Source organism: Theropithecus gelada, chromosome 13 (assembly GCF_003255815.1).
Source record: "Theropithecus gelada isolate Dixy chromosome 13, Tgel_1.0, whole genome shotgun sequence".
NCBI lineage: Eukaryota > Metazoa > Chordata > Mammalia > Primates > Cercopithecidae > Theropithecus > Theropithecus gelada.
Window position 1 is genome coordinate 30,225,552 of NC_037681.1, and position 11,868 is coordinate 30,237,419.

An 11,868-nucleotide genomic window follows, 5' to 3' on the forward strand; every position below is an offset into this window, starting at 1 on the left:
AGCTTGCAGTGAGCTGAGATCCGCCTCCCGGGTTTACGCCATTCTCCTGCCTCAGCCTCCCGAGTCGCTGGGACTACAGGCGCCCGCCACCTCGCCCGGCTAAGTTTTTGTATTTTTAGTAGAGACGGGGTTTCACTGTGTTAGCCAGGATGGTCTCGATCTCCTGACCTCGTGATCCGCCCGTCTCGGCCTCCCAAAGTGCTGGGATTACAGGCTTGAGCCACCGCGCCCGGCCTTCTCTTTGTATTTTTTAATAGAGACGGGGTTTCACCATGTTAGCCAGGATGGTCTCGATCTCCTGACCTCGTGATCCACCTGCCTCACCTCCCACAAATACGATTTTTAGTGATACGAGAGCCAAGTCGCAAAGATGAGATTAAACATGTCCTCTCTTCTGTTGCACTGGCTTCTCTACATCATGGTAACGGGTTGTCAGGTTCAACTGCAGCATTGCTGTTAGAGGCAAAGGTAGTCAGGAAGCTCATTCTTGCAATCTCTGGAACTTTAGTAAAAACTCAAGGATATCTATTTTTTCCTTTCCCTAGAATTTTCTCAGCATTCTCACTAATCAGATAATGTTAGCTTTATTTTGCATCCATTCATTTACTGAAGCCTACATGTGTTTCAGTAACTGTGCTAAAAGATTCTGTTTGTCCCTATTTGAGGGCATTCTCAGTTCAGTGGGAGTTGGTGGCAGTGGCAGATATGTACAGTTACAAGGTGATGCAATGACAGTGGCAGGCAGAGGGAGGTCTGGGAGCACAGAGGGGAGGCACCTAATCCAGACTAGTAATATCAGGGAGGGCTTCTTGGAGGAGGTGACATCTGAGTTTCCCAAAGGAGAGGGTAGCCAAGGGAAGGAAAAGAAGTTGCAGGAAGAAGAGAGGGGCTGTTGAAGGAACTGGGGCACGGGAGCATTGGGTACTCAAACAAGGAGTGTCTGGGGAGATGGACCTTAGGGAACACAGTGGGAGTGGGAAAAGCTCAGCCCAGCCCTCTGTATGCTGAGTCACTGGGAGACTTAAAACAAAGAAGACCTTTCTTAAAGAGCAGTTTTAGGTTCACAGCAAAACTGAGCAGAAGGTACAGAGAGTTCCCACAGAGCCCTTGCCCCCAGCAGAGTTGTACGTTTGTTACAATAAGAAGCCTGCATCAACACATCATTACCATCCCACTGGAAGATTCTGAGCGGGGAAAACATTTTCACATTACCTTTTCCAAAGTCTTCTTCCTGGCACTGAGTCACAGTCGTTTTTAAAGAATTAATGGTGTAGGTTGTTACTTAGCATTTCCCCGGAGCAAATGTTTCTATGATCCCCAAAAGCCAGAGGCTATGATGGCTTCTTGTCCCACGCTGTAGATCTGTAAACCTAGAACAATGCCTGGTCTAGCAGATGCTTAGAAAGTAGAGGAGGGTAGAGGCGGGAGGAAAGCAGGGGTAGAGGGAGGGAGGGAGGGAGGAAAGTGAGGGAGGGAGGAAGATAGCAACAAGGTCTGTTGTGTATTTCCGAAACATCATTCTGGCAGCAAATAGAGGAAAGACGGCAGAGGGTGTGGCTTGTGGTCAGGGACAGTTAGGAGGCTACTGTCATGTTCCAGGTGCAAGAGGCAAGTGGTCTGAGTAGGTAGCCGTGGTGGAGAGGAGGGGACATTGAAAAGGTGGGCTCTACCCCATCAGGTGCCTGAGGACGTGAGTGCAGTAGAAAACCACCAGGAAGGTTTCAAGACCCAGGCCCAGCTCTCAGTCTTCTCTGAACCATCGAAGTAGAGGGAGAGTTTGTAAGGACTCCAAAGGGAAAGAGAACACGGGAGGGAAGGCGGGTTGGAGAGGGTCAGGTAGGATACTTTTAAGTTGGATTGAGTTTGAAATATACAAACTAAGGAAAATGTCAGATGGTTCTTGTTTATTGTCTAAAGAGTAGAGGGGAGAAGAACAGAAAACAGACGTTTACGTTGGTTGGGTGTTAGATGAAAGGCCCCGAGTCCTCTGCTTCTGAGTGAGAATGACGATGCGCCATGGGATGATAGGGCCCTTTGGAGGTTCTGTCTGCAAGGTAATCTGTTTGCAGATGAGCTCAGGCGCGGGGAAGGTGCATGGTGTGAGTGTGGCTTGCGGAACTCACAGCGAGCCATTTCAGGGATGCTGGGACAGAAGCCGCCCTCCCTTTCCTGCCTCTGCTTCCAAGTTCTTTCTCTGCAGCCCTGTCAACGCGCCGCCTTTGCTTCATAGCACATTTCCTAATGGGCTCTGGCGGCACTGAGGCAGCCTTCATATTCCATTTGTTCCTTGGATAATAAGCTTAGCCTCGAAGCCAAAAAGAGAAAGCTCTGATGATTGTTAAATACACATGCACGGGGCTGACTGCTCCCCAAAACCTCCAGTCAGACATTGCACCAGCTCAGCAAGGCCATTTGCATCCGGGCAAATGGCCCTCAATGACTAGTAGAAATCCAACTGTATCTTGGCAAGGAAGGCCTTCAGTATGCAGCATTAATTTGGTTTGCACAGTGGAATGGAACACATCTTTAGTTCCTTTTAGGGAACCTGACTTACGCTTTCTCCAAAGGGTGCTTCCTGGGGGCTCCCAGGCATTGGAAATGCCGGCTGTAACTCATCTCAGGGGCTCCCTAGTCCCAAGCACAATCTGCCTTATTTTTTTTTCCAGTTTTATAGCTCAGAGAGGATTGCGATGACGAGGTCACCTGAATCCTAATCACGCTTCGAGTCATCATTAGGACTTGATGCATTTGTTCTGGCACGGACAGCACCGCTGCAGCTCACAGCCAGAATGATTCTGTCTGGCTTCCCGCTCCACACCAGAAGTCTGGAAATGCAGGCTGTTCTTTTCCATTTGGAGTCCTGGGATCTGGGTTATTATTGCCAAAGGCAAAGGAATGAGTTTCTAGAATTATCACTTGGAGGAGCAATGCACCAGGGAGTAAACCTAGGAAGTTTCCAGAAAACTAGAACGTGATGATCTCCACAGTATACTCTGAATGTGAAAACCCAACTAATAGAACATTCGGAGGTCAGTGCAGGACTCCTCAGCCTGTCTCCACCAGGCCTTTTAGTCAATCTAGGAGGGCAGAAAAATCACTTCAATTTTAGGCTCTTACTGCGCTCTTGGGGCAAAAATAAGCCTGTGGCCTTCAGGGGTCTCCAAGACACCTGCTCAGTAAGGAAGTTTAGTCTCAACCTCCAGAATGAACTAGGCTCAATTCAAACAAAATTGGTGAGGACCCACTAGTGCCAGGTGGGAGGTGACTAAGGTGGGCATAGGGGAAGGGATACCCTCAGTCCTGTGGTCACAGACTTGCTAGCTGGGCCCTCACCCCAGAGAGCAGCCACCCAGGGGCTGCAGCAACAGAAAGCCTTCCCCACTGTTAAAGCCTAAGGCCTTGTCCAGGGAAGACTAAGGCCTGGAGGAAATCACCTGGGGAAGAACTGGGACTAAAGGGCTGTGCTTTGTGCCAGGATCAGGCATACGGTTGTGCGTGTTGTCCACTGTGCAAGGACATCCAGCTGAAAGGTGAGCAAGGGCTAGATTCCAGCATGCCTGCCACACACCACAGTGTGTGCCCATGGTGTTGCATCTGTCCAGAAGGGGCATCCTTCTCTAAGTCACACAGACAGACCCTGTGGGCTCACTAGGGCCCTGGACATGAGGAGAATGAAACAGCTTCGGGAAGGGGTCAGTGAAATGTGGCCGAGCAGCACAGGGCTGCAGACAGGACGGAAAATACTCCCTTTACCACACTGGCTGCCTTGCCTTTGGTGCTTTGGAAGGGAATTGAGGAATTAATAACCAAACTCACTCTATTCCATTCCTAGCACCTTGGACACATCCATGGCCATGTTAACTCTACCTACGCCTCCTCCTGGACTTGCGAGCAGTTATTCCCAGCGAATCCCTGCAGGTGCCGCTCGAGACAGATCTCTGCATGGGCAGCTCATCCTGCCAGCTGGAGTCAAGGTTATCTCATCCAGGCTGGCTGAAACCCGTAAGCAGTCCTCTTTTGGAATTCTGCCTGCTGTGCTAACCAAATGTAGTTCATGTTACCTGTCTTTTTAAAATATTTCTAACCTTTTTCCCCCTGTATATTCATGATTTAATTTTGTATACCACTTTTGTCAGTTGCTACACGCTAAGCATTTTCCATAGTGCCACGTCATTTCCACACTGCCATGTGTCAGTATGGCCATATTATCGCCAGTTAAGCAGGGCTCTGTAGTCTGACTAATCATTATCAAATGGTTTACTTAGCAGACACATGTGCCCCTGGCAGGAAACATTGAGTGGTGGGTAGAAGATCTCTCCTCAACTCTGTTCTGTTCAACATTTTTGCTGATAGCCAGGATGAAGGTGTAGCATGCAGACCACTCAACAAATTGGCAAAAGACACAGAACTGGAAAGGGTAATACATTGTTTGGACAAGGTAGTCAAGATTCAAGATTGCCCAGCAATGCTTCCCTGGAAACTTTTTCTTACCTACCCCTGTCTGCATAGGGTTTTGTCAGAAAACATTTTAAATGGTCCATTTTCAAGGCATGATAAATCTAAGCACTGGCAGCCAGCCTGTGAATGTAACAGCACGGCTCACGCTCCTAGAAGGTCACGATACACGAACAGAACGTAGAAGAGGGGTCAGCCCATAAAAGGGAAGAAAGTTCCATTATTGGGAAATTGAAACTTAAGAGGCGAAGAGGAGAGGGTATAACCTTATAAGGGGGATAATGACACTTAGGCAATGTCCGGGAAGACTGTCACCCCACAGTACTCAGCCATGAGGAACTGGGGGAGGGACTTGCATGCTGGGAGATAAATTACCTGCTGTAGCTGCCCCAGGTGTGCCTACCAGCCACCCAATCTGGCAAGACCTCTATTAAAAGTCTCACTTTCGCTATTCTTTGTGCCTGAGTCCATTCTTTGGGTCTGGACAGGTGAGCGTGTTTCTCACAGTTTTGCTCAGCAGCCGCAACCACAGCAGGTGGCTCATCGGTGCAAGGTGGGCGAGAGACCCGAACTGGGCCAGAGAAACTTCCTGATGATTTGGGAATTGGGGCTTACAGATTCCAGGCGTCTCCAGGTGGCTTGAGCATAGCACATCAGCTAGGGAGACACTGTGGCTGTGTTTTGTCTTGTGACCCCGAAGCGGAGGAGGCTGGTTGGGAGAGAGACTCAGTGAGAAGGTGCAGAGAGAAGCAAGAGAAAAGAGAGGCAACTAGAACCCTGCTTCATTCGTTCCTGAAGCCCGGTCACATTTCTGCCCCCTTATTCAGAGAGTCCATATCATGAGAATACAATCCCCTCGGCCTGGGTTGGCATCTGTGTTCATTGCAGCTGAGAAGGTCCCAGTGAAGCCAGCTGGCAGATCTGCAGTCTTGGTCTCCAGTTGACAAAGTTCAACAGAGTCAATAGGCTGCAGAAGAATCAAGCCCCAAATTGGGGGGAAGACCACATTTGGAGGGTGACAGTTTTGGTGTGACCTTGGCAAACAGTAGGATGCCTAAGGAAGTCCCCTGGACAGTGAAGTCAGGGGAAAGAATCGGAGACATTTTGGCAGAGGAAGGGAAGAAGGTTTGGCAGAAAAACACATTTGTCATATAGGGTGTGGAGAACCAAGGTCCGAACTAGGACAAACAAATGAAAGATGCCTGCATGCAAATTTTGGCAAGTTTTTTCTAGCAGGTATCTGCTAGTGGGCGGGGTTTCCTGGGAAGAGGCAGCCAATAGGCAGAAGTTTTAGCAGAAGCTAGACGACCGCATTGTGGGTAGGTGAACTTCCTGAACAGAGGTGGTTGGACGCATCCTTCCAGCCCATGGTTCTGGGGTTGGCGTGAAGTGGGCATTTTCCCTATCCTCTGTAGACTGAGGAGTGACCCTCTAACAGATGCTTCAGAAATCCCAGGAGTAGAACGTTTGGCTTGAACTCCTCCTCCCAAGCAATCCCTCATTTAGGAAATCATTCTAGGGACTGGGGAGGTCCTGGGTGGTGAAGGACCTCACCCCAATGGAAGCAGCAAAAGAAGCATTCTCTGAGTGAAAGACAGTGCCCACAGTGGCCCGCCAAGAGTATGTGGCCCTCCCTGACTGTCCCTACCTCTGTTGGGAACCTAGAGGGGGCAGGAGGACATATGAGTAAGTGCATCCCCTAAAGAAGGACACGGGGGCTGTTGCCTTGCAGAGGGTCGCATGCTGGGCTTGTCTGGTGAACTGGAATCTCTCAATTCGAAGTCCACAGGCAGACGGGGAAGTAATTTCCTAGAAATTAAGTCTGAACACTCCACAGCCTCTCCTCAAAGAGTGAATATGGGCTGGCAGCTGGGGCCACGGGGGCCTTGTGTGTGCACGTGTAAGGGTGTGTACTGTTATGTGTGTGCACATCCTCACACACATACACACTCTCACACATGTACATCTGCACACACACACCTGCCTCTACACATCCACATGTGCACACGCTCACACACCAGTGCACATCAGGGGAAGCTTTCTTCTCTCCTGAGGAAATCCAGGAAGCTCCTGGCAGGAGAGTTGAGGGGAACGACCTGAGGCCTGCAGGCCAAGGAGGCTGAGGACTGGGAAATGGTGCAGGGCCCAGCATAGCTGCAGAAATCTGACCCCAGGCTGAGCACGTCAGCACAGTGACCATGAAGCAGCAGCCCAGCAGGCGGGGGCTCCCTCCCCAGCCCAGAAGGTTTGCTATAGGGTGCAGAGCGGCCGGCCAGCCTCAGGCCCACTCCAGTTAGAGCTGAGCCGGCAGCGTCTGTCCTCCACCAGCCCTGCCCCAGTGGCCCAGGCTTGCCGTTTCCTCCTGCTCCTGCAGCAGGGCCCTGACTCATTCATACCTCTCAGGCCTGTCCCCCATCTCCCACTCGGTTCCCAGCACTGCCCACAGACATTCTTTTAAAGGAGACTTTGCTTGCCTCACTCCCCTCCTTAAAACTCAACAGTGACCCACTCCTCAGCAAAAAAGCAGGCATTTTTCAGCCTAGAATTGCCTAGCATTTTAGAATAATAACACACTTCTCAAGCCCTGATCTGAGTGCTTTTACATACACAGTTGACTCTTGAACAATACGGGTCCACTTATGCACAGATTTTTCTCCATCAAAGTTATACCATATGCCCACCCTTCCTGCCTCCCCTCCCACCTCCTCTACCTCTTCTGCCTCTGCACCCCTGAGACAGCAAGACCAACCCCTCCTCTTCCTCCCCAGCCTACTCAATATGAAGACAACAAAGATGAATGTACTTCCCCTTAATGAAGGGCGAGCATGTTTTCTCTTCCTGATATTCTTAATAACATTTTCTCCTCTCCAGCTTACTGTATTGTTAGAATATGGTGTACATAATATATATATACTGTATAAAATATGTATTAATCAACTGTTTATGTTATCAGTAAGGCTTATAGTCAACAGTAGGCTATTAGTAGTTAACTTTGGGGGGAGCCTAAGGTTATATATGTATTTTCTTTTTTTTCTTTTTGAGACAGGGTCTCCCTCTGTCACCTAGGCTGTAGTGCAGTGGCATAATCATGGCCCCCTGTAGCCTCGACCTGCCAGGCTCAAGCAATTCTCTCACCTTGACCTCCTGAGAAGCTGGAACTACAGGCGCAGGCCACCATACCAGAGTGGTTTTATTCTAATGTTTGTAGAGACAGGGTCTTCCTATGTTGCCCAGGTTGGTCTTCAACTCCTGGGCTCAAGTGATCCTCTCACCTTGGCCATCCAAAGTGCTGGGATTACAGGTGTGAGCCACCACACTGGCCTTTACATGGATATTCAACTCCATGGTGGGGGGGCAGTGTCCCCTAACCCCCCTGTTGTTCAAAGGTCAACCGTATTTGCCTCTTCGTCCTCACAATCACCCCCTTGAAGGAGGCATTGTTATGACGATTATCCCCATATTATAAGTGAGGGAACTCAGGCAGGAGGAGGAGCTCATCACTTGCCCACTAGCACAGACAATAGGGGACAGATCCAAGTTCAAACTCAGACAGTCTGACATCTCAGCCCACACCCTTGCAGCTCAAAGTGTGGTCCCTGGACCAGTGCATCAGCATCACCCGAGAGCTTGTTAGAAATGCAGAGGCTCAGGCCCCCAAACCTGCTGAGTCAGGAAGGTCCCTGAGATGTGAGAAGCTCTGCTTGGGTTTCAGAGCCAGGTCCCCTCTCACCCACCTGACTCAGCCCTGTCAGCCCCATGCCTTTGCTTGTGTCGTCCTTCAGCCTGGAGCTCTCTGCCCTGGTGTGGGGACCCTCCAGGCCGCCCACCACATCCACAAGTAGCTCGCGTGCTCCCTCCTCTTCTGACCTCCCTGGTCCATGGCTCCTCCATCCCCTAGGGAAGGATCAGTCCCTCTCACTTTGAGCTCTTGATGTGAGGTCGTGCCTCAGTTATTGTTCTGACATTGCAGAGGGTATTTGTGAGTGAGTTGGACTTGGACGAATTCCCCTTTTTGTGTGTACACATGCATGAGTGCACACATCTCGTGTTCCTCATGGAACCGGACAGCTGGCCTCTGAACCCCAGTCCCTGTACCTGTCAGCCGGGGCTCCCCTCCTCTTTCCCTCCTCCTTGAATCCAGCTCTGAGGACCTTGGTCCTCCATGCCTGGCCTGATCCCTAATGAAGCCCTTGATCTCAGAACTCAGTGCATCATTCCCCACCAGCCAGGAGGAGCCGGACAGCTTTGCCTGCCTTTTGCCTTTCCCTTCTGATACTTTCCTCCTTGATCTCGAGCCCTGTCGGTAGCAAAGGGCAAGGAGGGGCCTCCCAGCAGAGCAGCTGGTGCCCTTCGCCACGGGTCACACCTCCCTGCCCCAACACCTGGCCTTGGTGGCTAAGGGCGATTAGGAGGGGTTGGCTGGGCAGTGGCAGCCAGCACAGAGGGCCCAATCTGGCCCGAGAGCCAGGTGGGCAGAGTGTTGGAGGGAGCAGGTAGGAGAAGAGCAAAGGCTTGGGAGCTGAATCCTGTCTCCACAGCATCTGCTGCGGCCTCACTCCTCAGCACTTCGGCTCCCTCCTTCTCAGCTGGGGAGAATGAGACAGCCCACGAGGCTGAGGCATTATGAGGATGAGAGGAAGCGCCTTGTGTCAAGAGAACTGAGTATTTAGCCAATTGCCATTTGATGGACTTCTGGACAGTCAGAACTGGAGTTCATAAGGAATCACTACCAGGCAGGGAAGCTGTGTCCTGTGCAAGGGGGCACGGCCAGCTGTTAACAGAATGAGACGACGCTTCCCCCATCCTGGTGTCCTGCCCGTGGCCCTCTGTGGCTCCCCTTTGTTGATTAGGAAAATGGAATCAGGGTGGCGCCTCGGGAGAAAATGCTGTGGATCCCAGGGTCAAAGCTCATTGTGCCCTTGGTGAGCTGTTTGCCCTGAGAAGAACCCAGCAAAGATGGCTCCTGAGTTGTCTCCCTTGACCACTGCTGGGCCTGGACGTCCCTAGAGAGTGGGCTGAAGCCAGGTCATGTTCCCGTCACTGGAGAAGTGGAAAAAAAGGGGCTGCCATCCCGCCTCTCTGACAAACACAGGGAGGTGCCCCTGCGCCTCTGCCACTCTGCCAGGGATACAGACACTCAGGCAGCACCACAGGCCCCAAGAGGCACAGGCACACCGACAAAAGCAAACCCATACCAGGGACACAGACACCACACACATTTAGTCATTGCTGGCGGTCCCCAGGTCCCAGAGACCCTCACAGAAGCTCAAGGACTCGAATGAGGTGTTGGTATGTTCAACACCCAGGCCCCCCACACACACCTGTGTACGCCCACACGCTGCCACGCTGACCTGTGGGTGGGGGCAGGCACATGAGTGGGCACTGAGCCTTGGCCTGAGCAGGTGCGTGGGTGTCCCCCCACACTCAAATGGGCAGCTGGAAAGCAGGGTCAGGCCTCAGGTACAGAGCACAGCGGCCATGAGTGGGGGTGGTGGGCGTTGCCATGGAGATGAGAGCCGGAGAGGCAGCACTGCAGGCGAGCTCCGTGTGGGCGGGTGAGCCCGCAGATCCACAGATCAGCTCCGTGTGGGCGGGTGAGCCCGCAGATCCACAGATCTCGGGAGGGACTGGGCAGTGCTGGAGGCTCCGGGACGGGAGGAGGCTCTTGAGGTGGGGGTGGGGCTGAGGGGCTCTGGAGTGACCGGAGCAGCTGCTTGTGTTGCAGGCCTGGGTGCGGGGTCATGAACTTGTGGTCTTGGCTGGGAGCACGGACAGACTATGGGGCCTCTGCCTCCCCCAATCAGTGCCACTCACTCCCACTCCTGTCCCCCACCGGCAACTGTGCCGAGCTCACAGCCAAGGCAAAGCTATCAGGGAGGGCGAGCAGAGGCGGGGAGCTAAGGATCAGGGCTGGTTTGGGGAAAACAGCTGAGGAGGGTCTGGCTGATTCTCCCCACCTCCTGGCATCACCTGACCTGCTCTTTCTTTTCCACTGTCCCTCCTTTGCAGTCTAGTGGAATGGGAATCACACAGGATTGGGAGTTAAACAGTAAATCAGGATGCCGGTCCCTGTCGACCAACTCTGGGACGGTGAGCAACCTGCCCAGTGAATGTCAACCTGGGTCTTCACATCTGTGAAATGGGATGAGGAACCCTGATCAACCTACCTCCAGAGCTGCTGAGAAGGTCCAATGACTCTCAGGAAATTCAACTAGACAGACATGGACAGACGCCTACTATGCACCAGCACGCTGCGGCGCTCCAGGGACGGAGAGGAGCACACTCTCGCAGAGCTCACCAGCGAGTGGGTGGGAGAGGAGTGCGTACAAACAGGACAGCTCGGACAAGCGCCAGGACTCAGCCTGTTCTCGCAGCTCCTGGGAGTGCCTGCTGAGGGCCAAGTACTGGGGTACAAGGAGGCAAGAGCGGCGGCAGAGGAGCCCAGGGACTGCATGGGAGTCAAATCACAGAAGAGCGGCGGCTTCCCCCAGAGCGGCCTCACATGCATCCGACTCGTTCATCCTCATAACCCGCCAGGTGGAGCCACTGAATGCGCTCCCCATTTTACACGTGAGAAAGCTGTGATCAGAAAGAATAAACAGCTGTCCTAAGTGCAAATCCCAGGGGTGGAGCTGGGATTTGACCCCCATCTGGCAGGTCCCAGAGTCCCTGCTTTGGGCCACTGAGCTCAGCTGCTTCTCCTGGCCTCACCCTTCCATGTGCCTATGGCCTCTGGGAAGAGTTGACCGGTGTCAAAGGCCCTCCCCTGCTCCCTGCCCCGACCCTGGCCTGGGCTGCGGTTCCACCAGCCACTCACCCCTCCGCCTGCCCCGTTCCCTTCTCCTTGCCTGCCTTCAATAAGACAGTCCAGGGGCGCGGACAGATAGCACAGTGTCACAGAGCCCGACAGCACTGACATCGGCGTCCTGCGCCACCACTTGCGAGCTGTGGCAAGGCCATGGAGGCTCTCTGAGCGCTGTTCCCGCACTGCAGTCCACACACGGGCAGTGCGGGGCATGAGCCGGGCCCTCAACACCTTCAGTGCTCATGAGGCACTCTGCACACCCCTGTGCTTCCAGAAGGGGCCATCTGTCCCCTGTTTCCAGGCAGTGGAAGGTGGAGTCTAGCCTGGCAGGACAGGAGGCAGACGCTGGGCCTTGTCTCCAGAGAAACCTGCCTCCTCCCTCACTCACTGTGTGTCCTGGGGAAAATCACAAGGCCTCTCTGAGTTTTGTTCCTGGGGCCTTCCACCCCAGGGTCCCAGACGGGATCCATTAGGACCCGAGGGCCATGGGTCTGAGCTGGCAGGATCTGAGCTTGGAGATCTTGCCCCTCTCCAGAGGACCAGCACCTCTCCCAGCTCCTCCAAGTGGCCCCCTGGTAGCCTCCCTGGGCCCTGTGAATGGGAGAGGG

At 53.0% G+C, this 11,868-nt stretch overlaps 1 long non-coding RNA gene across 1 annotated transcript in view; it reads right to left on the minus strand.

The window, feature by feature from the left end:
- The window catches only part of LOC112605247, a 12,633-nt gene extending 1,868 nt beyond the window's left edge, over nucleotides 1-10,765 (minus strand). The window contains exon 1 of the long non-coding RNA XR_003115382.1: nucleotides 10,623-10,765. This is a non-coding gene — a long non-coding RNA (uncharacterized LOC112605247). The remainder of the gene's footprint in view (nucleotides 1-10,622) is intronic.
- Between the last annotated feature and the right edge of the window lie 1,103 nt (nucleotides 10,766-11,868).